Raw genomic sequence first — 22,734 nt, 5'->3', positions numbered from 1 at the left:
CTGCTCGCGTTCCCCCAAAGCGAGGACGGAAGGGAAAGGAAGGAGCGAAGATCCTCACAGACAACTTTACTCACTTTAGCACTTGTTTATCCTGGCACACTTATCCACTTAGCGTCCTCCGTACCCACGGCGGCGGTGTGAAGGAGAGAGAGAGAGAGAGAGAGAGAGAGAGAGAGAGAGAGAGAGAGAGAGAGAGAGAGAGAGAGAGAGAGAGAGAGAGAGAGAGAGAGAGAGAGAGAGAGAGAGAGAGAGAGAGAGAGAGAGAGAGAGAGAGAGAGAGAGAGAGAGAGAGAGAGAGAGAGAGAGAGAATGAGGGCGAAAGTAAAGAGAAAGGAACGGGAAAGAACGGAGAAAAGAGTGAGGAAACAAAAGAATGAATAAAGAAGGTAATAATGCAGGTGGAACAGAAAGAAACGGCACAGTAATATTTGGCGGGAGGAATAAATGGTAGAGGTTATACATAGAGGTGGAAATACATAGAGCAGAGAGAGAGAGAGATATGACGAGGGAGTAGTAAGATGGAGGAAGGACTTAATAGGTTAATAGAAAGGAAATTAATGAATGAAAGAACGTGCAAGAGAAGGAGAGGCAGAAGACGGAGAAAGGACAGAGATAAATGGAGATTGTGAGGGACAAAATGATGATGCATGCAGGAGGGAAGAACTGTCACGAAGGCTTAATTTCCCTCGTGACGGAGATTGTTGGAGGTAAGTGGAAGGAATGGCAGTGGAAGGAGGTGAGGCGAAAGGTGTGTGGCAGGAGGGGCTACTTATATTAATTAATGACACAGTGACTTGAGGAGTTGATCTGAGGCGAGGACAGGAGTGAGCAAAAGTGGTGACGAAGTGAAGGGTAGTGGTGGCAGGAATATATCTGGGAAGGACAGGGGTGGTTAAGACAGGTATGGCGAGGGCAGGGGTGGCGAGGGCAGGGGTGGCGAGGACAGGGATGGTGAAGATAGATGAGGCGAGGACATGGGTGGCTAGAAGGGTGGCAAGGAATAGAGCAATGCAAGGTAATGTTATACTGAGAAACTTGTGCTGCGTTTGCCATTACCAGCTGATTTAAGGGACCCCGACACACTAATGACATAATATGTGAGTGAAGTATTCAGAACCGCATTGATCTCCACCTTTATTTTCCTTTTTGCGTTTTGTTTTAGTTAAGAGTGAACGCCGCAAGTGTTCTCGAGGCTTTGTTCCTGACCGGTGGAGAGCTTTAAAGAGACACTTGATACTTCTTTTGCGTTTTTAGCCGCACAGAAGGGATTACGAATAGATAAGAACATGACCGATGAGGAGCAGCAAGTGAAGGAGGTGGAGGAAAGTATGCGAAGACAACACAACGGAGAGCATATTGATTACGGAGAATGAAAAGAATGAAAGAGCCAAAGAAAACAATGCACAAAAGAAGAAACGAAAAAAGGAAAGGAGTGAGGGAATGAAGAAAGGAAGGAAGAAAAGGAAGCAAGGAAGGAAGAAGAGGAAGGAGGGCGGGAACGGAGAAGATGAGTTGATGGGAGGAAGAAGGAAGCAAGGAAGTCAGAGCTAATGACGGAAGGAAAGGAGGAAGAAGGGATGCCATTCACCGCGAACAACAAATGGGCGCGGCTGTCTGAGAGCAGCTCTTCTGAATGGTTCCTTCCGTTGGGGTTTAACATTTATAATAACACGGCGCCGACAGGAAGCTCTCGAGGCCTCTTAAGCTGCTACGTTTAAGTGGTGTACGTTCGAGATTTTTCACAGCGTTACTGCAGTTCCTCTGATGTAAAGTACCAGGTGTTACAGGGGCGAAAAGAAAACTATACCAGTCACCGAGGAAACCTGGGGAGGGTAAATTGTGATAATCCGGATGTTGCAGTGTTCTGGGATAATTGGTTCTCACCCACCAAAGGCTCAAGGAGGGAGAGGGAGATGAGCACCGAGGCCAGGAATAGCTGTAGTGTATGCTCCTAACTTTACATTTACCTTAGTCATATATGGCAATTTATATCCTTATGATTTTTACGGCACTATAAAATTAAGGTCGATTTTATATTTCCTCATATACATGTTTTAAAAAATGGAAAATGAGTGCCTGCTTGATTCAGGGGTAACTATATGAAGTTGAGGACCATTAGCCGCCTCTGCAGTAGTTAGGATCAATCGCCGAGCCTCTAAACCCAGGTAATGGTGGTCCGGAGATGAGCTACCGGGCCGTTGGGAGAGCTTCGTCGAGGCGGAGTTACTTGAGGAGCCTGGAGTTGGTGTTTACATTCTGCAGTGTGTTTGCATACGTGCTTCACTTCAACTGTCGTGTGTATTCGCCTCTGCCTGTTTCTCGTCCTCTTACTCCAGCTCCATTTGTTTTCCTCCTTCTCATCCTCCTCATATTGTTCGTTGTCGTCTTCTTCCTGTCCTGATGCTCCCTTCTTCTCTTCCTAGTCGTCTTAACTGTTCGTATTCTCCCATCTGCTTTTCTTCAGAGCAAACCCACTGCTTTGCTTCTTCTTCATCCCTCTTTCAATTCAGTGTACTTGCCTGTTACTCATCCTGGTTTTGATTCTAACACGTACCTACTCATAATCTCGCTTCAGAGGCTTCTGCTTTTGCTCTCCTTTCCTTTCATTCTCTTTCTCCTGATCCTTGTATATTTTATCGTGGTTCTTTGACCTCCTCCTCCTCCTCCTCCTCTTCCTGTTCCTGTCCCTCCTCTTCCTGTTCCTGTCCCTCCTCTTCCTCCTCCTCCTCCTCTTCCTGTTCCTGTCCCTGTTCCTCTTCTTCCTCCTCCTCCTTCTCCTCCTCCTCTCCTCAAATTTCTCATGTTCGTCGTCGTTTTACTGTTACTTATGCTCTTCCCATTGTTGAGCTTTGTTGATTCTGCTTGAATCTAAATTGTGCCACTGGACGCTTGCTCGAACACACTCTCACAGACACACACACAGACATACACACAGACACACACCCACACCCACACCCACACATACACACACACCCTACCAGTCGATGCCGCGCAACATTTGGCGCTCCCTTGGCATGGCGGTGACCAAGCGGGGAGGCTTATGCGACAGCACGCAGCCTGTCACCGCGTCCCTCCATAACACCTTCAGTGTATCAAGGTAGGATGGCTGTGCGCCGGATACGTGAACAAAAAAGTTGAGCATTCTGAAAACATTATATCTCCACGCCGACCACTGCCGCGTACCCACGACATGCCCTAACCTTGCACAATGCGCGGTGACCACCCTGGTTACGCCTTCTAGACCACGTGGTCATTAGTCCGCGAATTTTATCGGCATAGCGTGACAGAGGAAAGGCTTCCAAGACCTCTGGGACAATGAGTGTGTGTGTGTGGGCGTGGGTGGGAAAAGAGAGAGAGAGAGAGAGAGAGAGAGAGAGAGAGAGAGAGAGAGAGAGAGAGAGAGAGAGAGAGAGAGAGAGAGAGAGAGAGAGAGAGAGAGAGAGAGAGAGAGAGAGAGAGAGAGAGAGAGAGAGAGAGAGAGAGAGAGAGAGAGAGAGAGAGAGAGAGAGAGAGAGAGAGAGAGAGAGAGAGAGAGAGAGAGAGAGAGAGAGAGAGAGAGAAAACAGTACAAGCAGAAAAGTAGATCTAATATGTCAACGTTGCCAATAGAAAAAGAAAAAAAAGATCTTTGTAAACATTTGATGTGACGCAAAAAACCAAACACCAGACACAATCAGCAATAATTAATAATCCAAATAAATGCCAAACGCGTCCTCAGCTGATCGCTCAAGTATACACATTGCTTTTAGAGAGAGAGAAAAACATTTATTGAATGTCTTTTTGCCCCAACACTTAGCCGCAATCTCCCGGCCGGCTGCTTCAGGAGTATTGGTCAGTCCCTCTCGTTCCTCCTGATTGAAAAAGTTGGGACTCTTCCCGAACACGTGCCTGGTTGGCTTCCTCTTCTTTCTGTCATCAAAGACAGAAAAAGAAATAACAACACAGAAAGAGATTTTGCGGAAAAGAAAAAGAGGGAGACGAGTGGAACAAAGAGAAAGAGGAGACAAGGAGGCAGGTAAGCCCGATAATATATATATATATATATATATATATATATATATATATATATATATATATATATATATATATAAACATATATATATATATATATATATATATATATACACACACACACACACACACACACACATATATATATATATATATATATATATATATATATATATATATATATATATATATATATATATATATATATATATATATATATATATATATATATATATATATATATATATATATATATAGAGAGAGAGAGAGAGAGAGAGAGAGTCTTACTCATCAACCCTAAAAAGTGTTAAAGTTGATTCCGAACAGGTAAAAAAGGAATATTCTGATATAAAAAAACGTGCCAAGCAAAGACAATATCATACATATGGTGGAACATTCCACAACAAGACTGTAATTTCCAGTCATCGCCGAGTAAGCGAAGACAACCCACATGCTGCCCTGAGCTCTCGACTCTAGGGAACCTTTCACAAGGGGATCAAGCGAAGCCCCGGGGGGACAGCATGAGCCAAGCAAGTATTGCACATCTATAAAATACTTGCTTACGCTACTTACTGGCCGACCAACAGGCCCTATTTTAAAAGCCACCTTCCGCTAAGGTAAAGGTAAAGGTGGGTGCATACGCTACAGCTGCGTATGGCTGCGGAGCTCATTTCCGAACCGTTGGCCCTTTGAGCCTGTGGTAGTTAAGAACTAATTACAAACGTGAAATCCGGGACTGCCGCAGTTTACGATGACTAGATCTTACCAGGTGCCCGTTTATCGACGAGCCTGAAAGAGAGGATAAACAGCTGGGTGAGGTGATCGCCGACTGCCCGCTCCGGGATTTGATCCTGGATCCGCGGAGTCGTAGCCAGGGACTCTTACCAGTACTCCACGGAGGCGCTAAGGCCGAATGCAAAAGAAAAGAAAAAAAAGACGAATGTTAGGAGTGGATACACCATTAGATAAACCAATCAATAGGGGCATACGGCAGCGGGGTGGGGGTGGGTGGGGGGGGTGGGGGTGGTGTGCGTTGCCTTGCCTTCCCTACGATATCAAACCTAGGGGTCCTCCCGAAAAAATCTCCGTCAGGTCTCCTTCTCATCCTGCACTACCACATAGCAGGTTCCACCGACTTGCTTAACCCATGAACTTTGTGGTTGGATCGCCTTCGCCTGCTTCACTCGAAATTGTCTTTCAACAATAATCCGGTGAGCAAGGTCAACTTCCGTGTAGCTCGTCACATGCCCATTTAGTCGGAGTTGGCGATGAGGGACTGTACGTGCCCGGTGAAGGAAAAAGGGGGCGCAAAGGGGTTAATGCTTCAAGGGTCTGGTGAAGCTCTCTTTGTGATGTGTGTCCACCATTCTGAGGACTCACCCAATGGATTCTTTTTTTCTTAAAAGTTCGCTAATTACTGTTGTGTACTGTTGTTGAGCAAAAGTTTGGTCGTGCTTTTTTTGAGGAGCAGGAACGCTTATCATTTACGTTTCAGTGTTTGTGTTTTCATAATTTCATTTTAGCGACTGACGGCGGAAAGTAAAATTCAAGTTAAACAAAATTTTTTCGCTTCCCTGAATTATTTTCAACGCAGACTCCTTTTTCCGAGTTTTCGATGTGTCGGGTTTTGTGTGCCTGGGTTGTGCAAATATAATTAATGGACTTTTATCACTGGCCTCAAGTCGTAAGATTTTCCCGTTAAACAGAAAATTATATAAAAAAACGAACAATTATGTTTCCCGTCACTAACACTGCGTCGCTGCTCCCCCATTCTCTCTCTCTCTCTCTCTCTCTCTCTCTCTCTCTCTCTCTCTCTCTCTCTCTCTCTCTCACACCTACACCCACCCACCCACACACACACACACACACACACACACACTTTCTCTTGCTCTATTATTCCTTCGTGGTTTCTTACCTAATATCGTGTGTACTTTCTCCACTTTCCATTTTCTTCTCTTCATTCTACTCATAATAGTCCCCTTCTTTATCTTGCCTTTCCCTTTTTTACGCTTCCCAATAAATTCTCCTTCTCAAGCCTCTCTTTTACCCTCTCATTACTCGCGTTTCCCTCGTATTCCCATTTGTCTCCTTTCTCCCTTTTCTCATTCCCCTTCCTCGCCTTTTTATATCTCATCTCGTAATCGTCGTCCTCTCTCTCCTCTACCAAGACCTCCCTTTTATCGGCTACTTCTTTGACAAGGTAAATTGCCTTATCGTAATCATATTTCTTTTTCGTCTACCCACTGATAGTATATTTCCTATTGCTGGGCTTTTTTTTTTTAACACATTCCCTTATTTTTTCAGCGCCACCATCTTTATTCGGAGCACGTTGGTAACATTTGAAGCATCTTTTTTTTATGGTAGTAAGGGCAGATAACGGAAAAGAGCAGGATAAGGATGATGAAATAGAAAAGAAGTACAGCGAGGAATAGGCGAATAAGGAAGAGGAGGAGCGGAAGGAGGACGAGGAGGAGGATTTACAAGGATTTACAGAGATGTCCAGACAACGCACACACAATGGACCAGACTTAATATTGTGTCCTTATAACGAGGTAAAACGATACCGAACAACCACCAACGTGTTATATATCTAAGTATGTAATAGGGTGGAGGCATATTTTTCAATGAATCAATCATGCTCCACTCATCTATTAAAGGTGGCAATTTATTAGATTCTGGAATAGGAAATTTGGGAAAAAGAATTTGGTGGAGAACATATATATATATATATATATTTTAAAACACAAATTTAACGTCACAATTTATCGTTCACGGCGTCTCATCGATAGTAAATGATTTGGCTTGAACCAACTTGCAACGTTCAAAATACTTAGTGGCTTTATAAATGTAGATGAATCCTAACTGTTTATGATCAGCGTTACGCCACCAACGAATATTAATTGCTCTCAACTTATATACACAAATTCATATAGACTCCGCAAATTGTTTTTTTTTCCCTCACCAACGTTGATGTGAGACGGGAATGAGGAGGAGGAGGAAAAAACGTTATTAGATGAATTCAGATAGAAACTGATGTGCTTTGCTGTTGCTGTTTTGTTGTTTTTGTTGATGATAAGTTGCTAACGGTGATGTTCTTGCTGGTTTCATATTTCAGGATGTGTGTGTGTGTGTGTGTGTGTGTGTGTGTGTGTGTGTGTGTGTGTGTGTGTGTGTGTGTGTGTGTAAAAAGTGACAATGCCGTACTATCATTACCACCAAGGATAGGATTAAATAGTTTAATAGCTAGTCAGAGTTAGCTGGTTAGATAATTTAGTTAGATGGTTAGTTAAGTAGTTAGTGGATCAATTTTTTTTCAGTATATTGTGCTTTTATCATATTTTGTTGTGTTGATCCTGTTTTTTTATAATATCCATTTTTGGTCTTATGTACATTATGAATTTTTATTTTTTTTGCTCTATTTTATATCATTCATTTTGTGGTGTTCTGTGGTGGTCTGGGTGAGCCTCTTTTTCCCCATAAAAGACTCACCCATACTTAGGTTGATAATGTTATGGGCGAAAAATGAATGATGTGTGTTTGTATTTTATCATATTAATATTTAATTTTACTATATTTTAATTACTTATTTATTTGTTTTATTTGTTTATTTTATTTCATTTTATTTATTTTTTTATTTTATTTTATTAGTTGGTTTGAATTCGGAGTTTTCCTTCTCCTAGGAGGACCGCCTACCACGGCTAACGACCCCCTCCTGCCCGGGTTTGTGGTCAGAGTTGTCCTTCTCCTAGGTGAACTGCTTACGCTAACGAGCTCCACCTGCCCGGGTTTGTTATCGGAGTTTGCTCTCTTAGGTGAACTGCTCACGCTAACGAGCTCCACCTGCCCGGGTTTGTTATCGGAGTTTGCTCTCCTAGGTGAACTGCTTACGCTAACGAGCTCCACCTGCCCGGGTTTGTTATCGGAGTTTGCTCTCCTAGGTGAGCTGCTTACGCTAACGACCTCCACCTACCCGGGTTTGTTATCGGAGTTTGCTCTCCTAGGTGAACTGCTTACGCTAACGACCTCCACCTGCCCGGGTTTGTTGTTCGGAGTTGTCCCTCTCCTAGGCGAACTGCCTACCACGGCTAACGACCTCCACCTGCCCGGGTTTGTTGTTCGGAGTTGTCCCTCTCCTAGGCGAACTGCCTACCACGGCTAACGACCTCCACCTGTCCGGGTTTGTTGTTTGGAGTTTGCTCTCCTAGGCAGATTGCCTACCACGGCTGACGATCTCCACCTTCCCGGGTTTGTGATAAGAGTTGTCCTTCTCCTAGGTGAGCTGCTCACGCTAACGACCTCCACCTGCCCGGGTTTGTTGTTCGGAGTTGTCCCTCTCCTAGGTGAGCTGCCTACCACGGCTAACGACCTCCACCTGCCCGTGTTTGTTGTTCGGAGTTGTCCCTCTCCTAGGTGAACTGCCTACCATGGCTGACGACCTCCACCTGCCCGTGTTTGTTGTTCGGAGTTGTCCCTCTCCTAGGCGAATTACCTACCACGGCTAACGACCTCCACCTGCCCGTGTTTGTTGTTCGGAGTTGTCCCTCTCCTAGGTGAATTGCCTACCATGGCTGACGACCTCCACCTGCCCGTGTTTGTTGTTCGGAGTTGTCCCTCTCCTAGGTGAATTGCCTACCATGGCTGACGACCTCCACCTGCCCGTGTTTGTTGTTCGGAGTTGTCCCTCTCCTAGGTGAACTGCCTACCATGGCTAACGACCTCCACCTGCCCGTGTTTGTTGTTCGGAGTTGTCCCTCTCCTAGGTGAACTGCCTACCATGGCTAACGACCTCCACCTACCCGTGTTTGTTGTTCGGAGTTGTCCCTCTCCTAGGCGAATTGCCTACCACGGCTAACGACCTCCACCTGCCCGTGTTTGTTGTTCGGAGTTGTCCTTCTCCTAGGTGAACTGCCTACCACGGCTAACGACCTCCACCTGCCCGTGTTTGTTGTTCGGAGTTGTCCTTCTCCTAGGTGAACTGCCTACCACGGCTAACGACCTCCACCTGTCCGGGTTTGTTGTTCGGAGTTGTCCCTCTCCTAGGTGAACTGCCTACCACGGCTAACGACCTCCACCTGCCCGTGTTTGTTGTTCGGAGTTGTCCCTCTCCTAGGTGAATTGCCTACCACGGCTAACGACCTCCACCTGCCCGTGTTTGTTGTTCGGAGTTGTCCCTCTCCTAGGTGAATTGCCTACCACGGCTAACGACCTCCACCTTTCCGGGTTTGTGATAAGAGTTGTCCTTCTCCTAGGTGAACTGCTTACGCTAACGAGCTCCACCTGCCCGGGTTTGTAATCGGAGTTTGCTCTCCTTGGTGAACTGCTTACGCTAACGAGCTCCACCTGCCCGGGTTTGTAATCGGAGTTTGCTCTCCTAGGTGAACTGCTTACGCTAACGAGCTCCATCTGCCCGGGTTTGTTATCGGAGTTTGCTCTCCTAGGTGAACTGCTCACGCTAACGAGCTCCACCCGCCCGGGTTTGTAATCGGAGTTTGCTCTCCTAGGTGAACTGCTTACGCTAACGACCTCCACCTGCCCGGGTTTGTAATCGGAGTTTGCTCTCCTAGGTGAACTGCTCACGCTAACGACCTCCACCTGCCAGTGTTTGTTGTTCGGAGTTTGCTCTCCTAGGCGAATTGCCTACCACGGCTAACGAGCCCCACCTGCCCGGGTTTATTGTTCGGAGTTTGCTCTCCTAGATGGACTGCCTACCACGGCTAACGAGCCCCATCTACCCGGACAGATCTTCGGTACCTCCGCGGACGCCCCGGGGAACACCAAGGCACCCTTCGGGGAGTCTTCCAGTACTGCCACGCTCACCAGGGAGACCTTGGGCTCGCTAGCGCTCCTTACCCCGCCGAGGCGAGAAGGGTGAATGCAAGAACTCGCTTCTTAAAACTACCAGACAGGATTATGAAATTAATCGTAAGTACCTTGAATGCGCTGCTCACCGCGTTTATCGTTTCTGGGGTGGAAAGTCGAAGGGCCTCAGGAACGCGCACAGAGCATCTAAAAACTTTCTCCGTTTCCTTCTTTCTTTCTTACTTCCCATATTTCTTTATTTATTATATTTTATTATATACAAGGAGGTAATACCACCACCACCATCATCACCACCACCACCACCACTATTACTTACCAGCACAACCACCACAACTACCACCAGTATATAAACCTTACCACCATTGCATTATCATCATCACCACCACCACCACCAAATCCACCAACATATTGACCCTCACCCGCCCCCCTCACCATCACCACCATAACTCTCAACCAACCACCACCACCACCAAATCCACCACCATATTGACCCTCAAACCCCCCCCCCCCTCACCATCACCACCATAACTCTCAACCCACCACCACCACCACCAGTACCCTCATTCCCACCAAACCGTTACTAGCGCCGCCTTGTCGTCAGCAATGTCTCACTTCTAAGAACACGATGCGCACAATACAGCTTGCACACTTCCTGCTCGCCCTGCAAACATAATTAATGGCCTTCATGAAAGCCATCAAATCGTGATAAATTTCAGCCATTAAATAACAAATAAATTGAAATAATAATAATCTCTCTCTCTCTCTCTCTCTCTCTCTCTCTCTCTCTCTCTCTCTCTCTCTCTCTCTCTCTCTCTCTCTCTCTCTCTCTCTCTCCTGGTTATATATAGTCTTCCCGCCTCTCTACCATCAATACGAATGTTACAAGCTGTTCTTTACCTCTTCACTGCCACCCCCCCCAAAGGCTACTACTCCCCTATACCCGCACAGCATCACTTCATCTCCTCTCTGCCCCCCACCCCCCACCCCGCAACCCCCCACCCCAGCACTACTACCTCCCTTTCCCCGCGCAGCATCACGCACTTTTATGATCGCTCGTACATTTCCATCATCCTCTCCAGCAGCCCTTAAGGTGTTCCCTGTCGTTGTTAATCATTCTCTTACTACGCTTTTTTTTCACACATAACCCTTAAATCATCCCTAAATCTCTCTCTCTCTCTCTCTCTCTCTCTCTCTCTCTCTCTCTCTCTCTCTCTCTCTCTCTCTCTCTCTCTCTCTCTCATCATCATCATCATCATGAGATAACGAGGAAAAGACAGAATCCACCCCGAGCTTTCCTTCCCCGTGTGCGTTGTGCTAGTGAGCTAAACGACACACACACACACACACACACACACACACACACACACACACACACACACACACACACACACACCATCCACTTCAGAAATTTTCCTTGTCCATCGCTCACCTGAAATTTATCACCCGACCGCGAATTGCACTTTGGAGTGGCATAAATTTTCGTCAAACGTTTTATTTTTTCTTTCTTTTTGCTCTAGCGTTTATCTTCTCTTAAAATGTTTGGGTCGCTCGGCACACAAAATGGAATGTTATGTGGAGGCGGAAACCCTCTTCAACCCCCTTTGTGTCATTTTAATTAAACATAAATGTTCCTAACCTCTTGCTTTATATCGCTCTTAAGACGTACTATAAAACTCGTCCATTAAGCTTTTAGTCTTTACTCATTATCCTGGTCGCTCATCAAGAGAGTAATTAGTTGGTGACCCTTAATTATATAAGCGGCTTAATTTCCCAACGATGTAAAATGAAGCGAATGACATAACAGCGGCACAGGACAGGAGAAGATCATCAGGAGCAGTCCTTCCTCTCAGTTCCCTTCGTGTCCCTCCAAGCGTGTCTTTCTCATCACGTCTTCGTGCTTTGACGTAAATCGAATCTTTTCCGCCACCCACAATACTCAGGGAAGGTAAATGGTTGATTTGCAAAATTTATCGATGCATGGAAACTTTAAAAAAGATAATCTATGCATTTCAGTGAGTGTACGTCTGACCTGATATCGCTAGGTGAGATGGGAGGTGGGGTGGGGGGCGCCCAGCAACACGTACCGAACGGCAGCCATCACCCGCCCACTGGCTGCTGGTCGAGTGGAGGTAAAGAAACTTTGTCTTTCCGTGTAATAGGTAACCAAGCCTATTTTTTTTATTTTTTTTTATCGAAGCGAGAATGGACTTCCCCTAGAGGTTATTATTTTCCTAGGAAAATTTGCTGAAAGCTGATTGCCTGAATAAGTGATGTCCGAAGACCATCTTTGTATATGAAAACGACTACCAGGTAATGTGAATCAAAACTTATTCACGAACTCAAGTTTCTCCCTCTCATATGCGATATATATGTTATAAATAATAATGCATCATTGTACATCGATTGCTTTATATCAGTTGCCAAAGTCAACAACACAAGCATACTTTCCGATGCACGTACGTGATTTAGACCCCAATTTTATTCACATACTTAATTATCATTTGAATGTATTGTCTTAGTTTTCTTTATTTTTCCTTCGTATATGGAGATGAGTTTTTTTTTATTATTTATAGGCACAGGAAACACTACCAGTCACTAAGAACCGCAAACCAATCGCTGACCTCCGAGACACGCCCACACGACTCATTTCTGGAAAAAACAGAAAACCATTTAGTTCAAATCAGAAGCCTCCCAGGGCTGATTATGCTAAGAAAAGGTTCCATAAATAGGAATAATTTTCTTTGACGCTATTTTCATTCGTGTCATGACATTCTGTTTGCCTCGTCATTTACTAGAAAAACAAAATGAAACAGTTCATCTCCATTCCAAAATTCTGTCACGTATAATAATTTGACACCTTGACATTCACTTGCGCCACGACCTCTTCAAGGAGTCTCGCAAGACATAATTTTTTAAGCAAACACCGCTCGGGCTTGTATTACTAAAGGCGACTCCCTACATAATAAAATGTCATGCAGCACAGAAATACTGTTTTATCTTTTGGAACTCCATCTATTTTTAAGGACCAATTACTAAATGTCAACCACCAAACTGCAGCCCTAAAGAGCACCACCATGACTACATTTCACTTAACAAACATTTAATTCCTCGACTCTGAACCTTGACTTTAGCTTTACTGTACCTCATCATTCGACTAACTATTATATATATATATATATATATATATATATATATATATATATATATATATATATATATATATATATATATATATATATATATATATATATATATATATATATATATATATATATATATATATATATATATATATAGACTTTTTTCCCACCAAAAGTAAAATTTTCATCTCGATATTTTTATTTATTGATTGATTTATTGATTTATTCTTTACGTGTGTGTGTGTGTGTGTGTGTGTGTGTGTGTGTGTGTGTGTGTGTGTGTGTGTGTGTGTGTGTGTTGACCCCTCTTCCAATGTACCTCTGAATACATATTCATATTACTGTGAAACGCTGGTAACGCAGGGCAAGGGTGAACAAATTCTGATGGAGATAGGAGTGGCTTTCGTCATCCATTACCTACAAGTAACGCTCGACTTAATTCTCCTTCAGTATTACTTGCCAGTCAATAGACCATTACGTCACTCCGTCCCCCATTGTGGCTGCGACGGCGTTGTTCTGTGCATCGATCCTATTCCTCTCGTCGCCATTCATTCAGGAGCGTTGGAATGATGTATTTATACTGACCCAGTTGATTAATTGATTGACTGATTATGGTATGTGGCCATGGCGCCGCATCCATCGACCCGGAATGGAGGAATAATTAAAAGGCCTGCGTGGTGGGGCTTACATAATGAAATCGTCCATTGTTTACCACATCGATCGTGTTCACCTGATACACAGCACGGGCACGGTACACGGCCACGCTGCCCTAGGCGGTGCCGGTACAAGTCAGCGCTGAGCCTGTGGGTGAAGGGAAGGACACAACTCCGAATTTCCATGTCGGTCTTGAAACAGACAGAATGCGTTATTGTTGTTGCTTTCTGTTGTCAGTATGGTGGAAGGAGGGGTGGGCGGTAATGAGGTGGATTCTTTCAGCATTTGTCTTTATTAAAACCGGTTATTAACATATACATAACTAGGAACTTTAAGAGGAAAAATATGTAATTATTCAGTCTATAAATATGCTCCAGAGTGAAATCATTGATTCATTATTCTGAAAACTTGTTTTATTTTACGAACGCTATGGTCTTGGTAATATTTTTTAGCTCAACTACTATTTTTTTTTTTTGGGGGGGGCCTCCTTTTGATACCGTTACTTATACGTTGATTGATTCGTCCCTTGAAAATACTATAAAATTTCAAGCGAAGTTCTCTCTGTAACTTAAGAGTCATGAACACCAACCATGGGATAGGCACCTCGTCATTTTTATTTTTACATCTACCATTCTTCGTTTCGCTGGAAGGGTCTACCCTGGCAGGTGGACTCATCGGCACACTTGGCCACGATGAAAGAGGCGGAGAAATGGAGAACGTGGAGAAGCAGATTTTGACATACTTCCCTTATTAAAATATATAAACTTGACGGAGAGAAGATTAAAAGCGACACCGCATTAAATATATATCTTTCGGATGTGCCTCGAAAAGAAGAAAATGACAGCCTTGGTTTGATAGAGCGAACGCAGGCGGACAAATATCTATGTGAGGGAGGGCACTTCTGTTGTCTGGTTACTTGGAACTTTATTACTCTTCGTCAGAGCAGAGGGCCTAAGACGGCCGCTCCTAGAGGCTCTCAGGTAACAAGGGGGCAGCTGCAGCTCCCTTCAGGCGTCCTCCGTGCCGCCGTAACTGTTCGGCTCTTTGGCTCCTCCAGCAATTCTTCGTCCCTCAGGCATAAAGCCTCTGATCGGGGCCTTAAATGACCTCATCAGGCTAAGAGGAGGATCCAACAGACAGTTCAAACCATCGCGCCGCTCCTCGAGAAAGAAAGGCGCACGCCTTCTCTCTCTCTGATCGGCTACTTCAGGGGCTGGTGGTGGTGAGTAGGTGGTGGTTGTAGTAGTGGTGGTAGTGGTAATTCAGATTGAGGTGGTGGTGGTTATAGTGGCACTGTGATATAGGGTTGTGGTTCGAGTGCTGCGAAAAAAAAAATGGCAAGAAATAATAGGATGAAAAAGGAGTATACTTGGAAAGACGAAAAGGATGAAAATAACAAAACCGCCTTAAACTAAGAGAAGGGAAGAAAACAAGGGCCACCAAGATGGAGTACTCTCTCAATCTGATTAACATCTTGAAATTAAACGGGTTGCTTTTAAAGTAGACGTACGTTATGATACCTAACTAGACATCTCCTCTTGATTACCCAGAAGGATGAATGAATGTGTGTGGTAGGTGGAGGTGGAAGGGGGAGTAAGGACCTGGTAATGTGTGGGCGCTGGTCTGCCTGGGGTGAGGGGCGTGTCCAAACAGTACAGGAAGGCCGCCCGACCGCCTCGCTCTTTGAAATGAAGTCCGTTGGTGCAGCACGAAGGGGTTGTAAAGGTGGCGGCGTCGGTGGACGGACGGAAATGTCTGTACGTAATGAGAGGTGAGGAGATTATAGAAAGGTTATTAGAGTACCGTCCACCTTATCTACTCAGCCCGGCCACTAATCAGCAGGTAAGGTGAAATGGTGGTGGACTTAGGGATGGATGGATGGATGGATAGATGGCCGCGTCTTCAAGGTGGAGGTGAGTGTGTGAACGCCTGGTCGGGTGGACACTGGACGGGGGAAGTGGCCCAGTTTGTGATGGTGATTGGCGGGCAAAGGTAAACAACGACTCGGGCTTCCCACACGACGCAAGACAAACAAAGGCACTGTTCTCGCCGGGCAGCAGTCAGCATGAGGTAGAGGCAGCATGGCGCACCGCCACCAGCAAGGGCAGCAAGGCCACGGCAACACCTAGACAACATCAGTAAACACCATCACCACAAAACACAGAATGCAGCACCATCACGAAAATCTCCCCACCATACAATTTGCACCACCAACAAGCAGCACCACTCAACACCACCACGGTTTTCGTCACAACTGCACCAAACTAAATATTGACCGCCATGAAGGTTGTGAAAATTTAACAAACAAAAGAGTAGCGAGAGAATTATTAAAACAGAGGTAAGTTATTACAACTCCTACAAACAACTGACTAAAATTACACCTCGGCAACATTTTTTTCCTACAGTACTTTTCTGTTTCCTTTGTACGGAGACGAATGCCCCGGCGAGGAGCACACGAGCGGCGCCTATTGGATACATTTATTACCGCCCACCTCCTTCAAGACCAAGAAATATATTGCGTTAGGCTTGTTTCCCTTTTTTTCCACACCATACTGAATGCTCTCTCTCTCTCTCTCTCTCTCTCTCTCTCTCTCTCTCTCTCTCTCTCTCTCTCTCTCTCTCTCTCTCTCTCTCTCTCTCTCTCTCTCTCTCTCTCTCTCTCGCTCTCTCTTGTCTTCTCCGCATGCTCCCTCAGGGTCCTCTCTTGTGTGTGTGTGTGTGTGAGAGAGTGAGTGTGTGAGAGAGAGAGAGAGAGAGAGAGAGAGAGAGAGAGAGAGAGAGAGAGAGAGAGAGAGAGAGAGAGAGAGAGAGAGAGAGAGAGAGAGAGAGAGAGAGAGAGAGAGAGAGAGAGAGAGAGAGAGAGAGAGAGAGAGTGGTGTGGTGTGTGTGTGTGTGTGTGTGTGTGTGTGTGTGTGTGTGTGTGTGTGTGTTTTTATTTAATATGTATAATTGGTAAAAAAAATATGACCACTAAAAAAAACAATTGAAAAAAAGACAAAAAAAAGAAACGAAAAAACACACAAAAAACAAACAAACAAATAAATAAAAAATCAGAACAACAAAAATCTACACAAAAAACACACAAATAGCAAAAAGCAACAAAAGTGAAAAATGAAATACAAGAATGATAATGATATAACATAAGGCGGAAATGATATTAACAAAATATATAAAAAACAAGCCATAGCGATAACTTGATCACCCCTCCCATCGACTTACCTTCCTGCTTGCTGCTCATCAGGCCCTTTTAAGCGTTTTAAATGAGGAAGGGAAGAATGAAAAAAATAAGAAATTTCTTTCACCACTTTATGGAGCCAGTTTGTATTTACATGGACACTGGTACATGTCTTGTGTGTGTGTGTGTGTGTGAGAGTGAGGGAGAGAGAGAGAGAGAGAGAGAGAGAGAGAGAGAGAGAGAGAGAGAGAGAGAGAGAGAGAGAGAGAGAGAGAGAGAGAGAGAGAGAGAGAGAGAGAGAGAGAGAGAGAGAGAGAGAAACACATCTTTTTACTTAATTTCCTGTCTTGCGGCGCTGTTAATATCCTGTCGAAGGACCACACGCGTTTCATAGAGAAATATATTTATCCATTTCCTCAAAAGAATTTATCGGATTAGGCATCTCATTTTTTACTCTTCTATCCCACATTATTTTTTTTCCTTAGTAAATCCAGTCTTTTCCTTCTATTACTTTCTTCCATGTCCGGGGCCGCCGTAGTCTCCTCCTCCTCCTCCACTTCCTCTTCCTTCTCCTCCTCCTCCTGCAGTGCCATTCTTTTATCCTTCGGGTCAGATTCTTCCTCGCCAACTTTGCACAAGAAATTAAGTATGCATGAACATTGCTCTCGGGACGTGGCGGCGAGGCTCGTGACGACGCACGGGCGAGCCGAAGAGGCTGTGTATGTATATCCGCAGCACTCGTGTGTGTGTGTGTGTGTGTGTGTGTGTGTGTGTGTGTGTGTATGTGTAACTGTGAACTACGCCAGATGCACACCATGATTCAAAATGCAAACGCATACTATTTCATATGTTTCCTTAATAATGAAAAACATTGCAAGCTCATAAAAACGAGTGACAGGCTTTATACTATGGCACTAAAAGCAATTTTGATAAAAATGAATGAAAAATGACTCTGAATGAAAAATCCAGTGGAAACACATGTTGCATTACGGGATTTTAATAAATGACTTAACAACGATAAGAGTGAACGACTAAAATATATACTAAAAAAATAACTAGTCCACCACGTGTAGGTTGGGAGTATAACAATTTCACAGTGCAACAAAGAGATTCACTCGTATCCTTTGCCCAGAACACGGAATTACGAATAACGCTTCCGTTGTAACGTAAATTAGTAAAACACACCGGGGCCGCAGAAATCTGGGTCGTAGAATATGCATTACACGCCACAAACAACAACACCAACATGCATAACGCAACACAAAACAACAACCCACAGACTGAAAATTATCAAGCAGCAGCAATACTTTGGCAATATTTCACGAATATATTCCTGTTGTTGTTTGTTGTCGCTACATATTTGTTTGTGTTTTCGCGTGTTCTATTCATTTTCACGCACAAAATATTTTATGCAGATGCAAAAGCGGAAAGTTGCCTTCCAGTGGGACTGTTTGATCCCGGTGGAAGGAATGCTGAAAAATAGACTATTACCAAAACTTAAATCGCCGTCGTCGACTCGCGGAAATGGCCAACTGCTGGAAGGGAGAACCGACCATCCAAGAAAACAGCCCTGCATCGCTCCCCTCGCCCTCTCCTCACTTCCCACTCGTCCTCTCCCTTCCCCTCTCCTCTCCCTTCTACTCTCCCACTATTCCGCTTCCTTCCCCTCTCTCATCTGCTCCCTACCCTTTCGCTAACCTCTCCAGCTCTCATACCTCTCACTTCAGCTTTCCTTCTCCCTCTCCATTTAGCCTTTCCTCTCCTACTTTCATCCTCAGCCCAATCCGCTTCCTTTCGTTTCCTCACGTTCTCACACTTATTCTTAAACTTCTGTTCCCCATATTCCTCCTCCCGTCTTATCTTCTCATCTCTTCTTTCCCATTCCTCTCTCCCATGGAATTCCTCTTTCAGTTATAATATTCAATAGTTTCCCTTCCTCCACACCTGTCGTTTCCCATTACGCTGTTTCTCCTCCTCTCCTTCACTTCTGCCTTCTCGCCCACTTCACGATCACTCTCATATCCTTCGCCCCAACATCCTCCCTTCTTTCATTCCCACTGCACACTGCCTATCCTTTCTCCCTCGATTCCTTTATCCCTACTCACAAGGTCATCTCTTGCTCTCTCTTCTCTTCCCTTCTCCACTCCTTACTACCATGTCTCTCGCCTCGCCCTAGTTGTACATACACTACATACCGACACATTTAGAGAGGGTAGAGAAGATGCAAAAAATAAAGGGAAATATAGGGTCAGCAGGACAAAAAATGAAAAGCGAAAGAAAGGATGCAAGAAGTCATGTGAGTGAAAGGCAGAAATAAAAAGAAAACAGGATGGAAAAAAAGAGTGGTGTAGAAGAAAGGACGAGAGAGAGAGAGAGAGAGAGAGAGAGAGAGAGAGAGAGAGAGAGAGAGAGAGAGAGAGAGAGAGAGTGTGTGTGTGTCAGGTGTTGTTAGGAAAAGCAAGAAAAAAAGGAATTAAAAAGAAAATGGTATATGGGACACGACGCATAAAAACAACGGGAACGAAACAGATACGGCAAAGGGAAGTCAGAGAAAAAAAAGGAAATAAAACGTAAAAAGAAAGAACCATTAAAAAAAGGAGTGTAGAGAGGAAGGAGAAAGGAGGGACGAAGAGGAACATGAAAAAGAGGATATTGGAGACAGAGAAGAAAAGGGGTATAAAGGGAAAGGAGAAGGGAAGGAGAAAAAAAGCAAACAAAGAAGAGAATATGGGAGAGCAAGGGAACAGGAAAAAAAAGACTGAACTGAGTAAAAAAGAAAAGAAAAGAGACAGGAAAGTTTGGGGTTATTATCCTGTGTGAGTGACGGCATCTCGTTACCATAAGGCACACCTGCTGCACACACCCACACACACACACACACACACACACGCCTTCGATACATGATCAGACACACAATTGGACACACACAGAGAAAGCGAGTAAGGTCAAATAAAGGAAGAAACAAAGACACACATAGATCAAATAATTATTCACACACACACACACACACACACACACACACACACACGCTGATGGAGCTGCCGCACGCGCTGCCGAAGTGCGCAAGCGTCACCGCTAGGCGGCCCTCGCCCAGCCATACGACTTCGTGCCCCTCGCCGTGGAGACGAGCGGCGTGCTGGAACCTGCTTTCGGGGACCTGCTGCAGGACATCGGCAGGCGCATCAGCCAGCCCAGCAGGGAGTTCCGTGAGACGGCATGGCTGAGGCAGCGCGTCAGCCTTGCAGTGGCACGTGGCAACGCAGCAGCGATGTGTGGGGCCCCGGACCGTAGCCTACACCCTCTGCCGACGCTGGCATACGCCCACACACGCACACATGCACGCACGTACGCGCACGCACGTACACGCACGCACGCGCACGCACACACAGACACACGCACACACGCAGACATTTTCCTTCCTAAGAGGTGCACGTCACAGCACCCTGCGGAAAGGTCGGGGCAGCTGCCATCACAACCTGTGATAAGAACATAAGAACATCTGCAGCAGGGCAAGAGGCCTGGCCGGTAGGTACAGCAGACCCAGCCTACCCTCCTATCTATCGTCTCCCCCCAACCCCACCTCCATGTCCATGATTTATTATCTCTATTTTTTGATGTGATTGTTGTGTGGCACTCACCACATGACTGCTAAGCGAAATAAATATTGGTGGAGACGTCACACACACACACACACACACACACACACACACACACACACACACACACACAGACTGCAGTGAAGTGGCGACGCAACCCCAAACAAGTGTGCTTTTATGGTTTCTTCTTCTGAGCTGCACACTTCCATTACAGTTTTTCATTCCTTCCACAATTTTTCTTCCAGTTCCTCTGCTCTCCTATATTTTAATTTATCTTTATTTGTAGAAGAATGAGCACAGTGCCAAGGAAGAAAACAGGCTTGAAGGTACTTACATGAGTAACTAGAAAATCAGCAAGAAGCCTTCGAAAATTTCTATAATAATCTATAGTCATTTTTAAATACTGTAGAAGTCGCAAAAATCTTATGATATTTTTATTCACGTATTCTCTAACTGAGGTATCTTAGGGTGTTACGCTTTCGGTAGTTATAAAAAACATAGTCCCTTAATACAAATATTCCTTAAAAAGATTTCTGAAGTAAAAAATCAATCAAATGTCCTTTGGAACATTCATGCATCAACACCAGTAATACTCGTTGTTCTTTAGGGTAGTTAAATTCCTGACTCTGATGTACGAATTACCTTTATCTGAAGTTGGTTTATTGGAAATCAACGCAAAGTGCTGTAGGACCAAATGCAAAATACAAAGTACAAAGTAATTGATGGAGTACATGGAAATTGTGACTCAATAGAAACTGTATAAACGTGATATTATTCCCTGAAAGACATAAGACAATTGCGCAACACATTATGGAGCGTAGCGTGGCTGTAAAAAAGAAAGCTATAAATAAAAATCATTGTACAATTATATAATCAATGTGAATTCCATTAGGGTGGGACAACAGTAATACTTGGAAGCTTTCAGCAAAGACTCAAAATCAAATCGTGTACGCTGCGGCCACCCCGACAAATCATCTGAAGTTCTCGTTCAGCCAATTGCAGATCATAAAGAACCGAGTTAACGCCCTGAATCCGCCTCAATGCCACACGATTGCCAGAAACTCAACGCAAACATTCACAATTTAAATGCTTTGCTTCACGGCCGCATGAGCACGCCAGCACACACACACACACACACACACACACACACACACACACACACACACACACACACACACACACACAACCTTCATCAAATTTGAACGCTGCACTGATGTTTAAATTTCCCTTATGTTTGATTTGCTTCTAAACTAGTTTTCCTGTTTAAGAGAAAACACACGATAACTCCCTCGGTGTTTGCGCCACACATTTCACCCAATCATCATTTATAATTCATTTGTTTTATGCGAGGATAATTGATTTGACGAAGAGTGAAAGAGAGGAAGAAATGAAGGTGGAGGAGGAGGAGGAAGAATGGGAAGAGAAAGGTGAAGAAGGCGGACAAGGGGGAAAGGTAGCAGAAGGAAAGATGCTTGTCATTAAAGAGAAAACAGTCAGACAAAGGAAGCGAATGAGTGACGTTGGTGTGAGGAGAAGGAAAGAGAGGGGAAGGTTGGAACAGGTATGTTTGAAAGACGGGAAAGAAAGAAAACAGGAATTAGGGAGTGTTCAGAATTGGGGAATAAGTTAGTCAGAGGAAGAAGTGGTGACAGGTAAAGTCATCTGATATTGTACTTTTCATTACGTTTAACTTTCCCTCTAATAATTCTTTTTGTTTTTTCTCTCCTATTTTTCCAATTTTCTTTTCTTTCACTCTTCCCTCCCAGATTCTTCCTTTCCCTTTCCTTTTCTCTTTCCCTCTTTTTTCTGCTTTTTATTCCTCATACTCTTTCCATTTTTTTATCATGCTCCCCACTCTTACACTTTCTACTCGTACATGATTTTTTTTCTCTCCCTTTTCCTGCCCCCTTCCCTTCCTTTTGCTCCCTCCCTCACACAGACAACGGGGTAACGCATGGCGGGTGTCAAATTAATCTCAACCCTACGTTATCAGGGGCCGTGGGGTATGTCTGCTGCTATTCTTTATATCATGAGAGTTGGGGAAATTGTCTATTTGTTTCTGCTCTACCTATTTGCCATTCAACTTCATGTAGTGTGTGTGTGTGTGTGTGTGTGTGTGTGTGTGTGTGTGTGTGTGTGTGTGTGTGTGTGTGTGTGTGTGTGTGTTATTTAGAGGGAGGGATAAGGCATACATGTTATTTTCTCTGAGGATGTGGATGCACCGAGGAATGGAGAAAGGAAACGAAGGAGTAAAGAGCGGAAGACGTATAGCATAATATATGTACGCAAGAAGTGAGTATTTGGGACGGGAGGATTGGTAGGTTTGGTTGATGACGTA

Source organism: Eriocheir sinensis, chromosome 31 (genome assembly GCF_024679095.1).
Source record: "Eriocheir sinensis breed Jianghai 21 chromosome 31, ASM2467909v1, whole genome shotgun sequence".
NCBI lineage: Eukaryota > Metazoa > Arthropoda > Malacostraca > Decapoda > Varunidae > Eriocheir > Eriocheir sinensis.
This window is presented reverse-complemented; position numbering follows the sequence as displayed.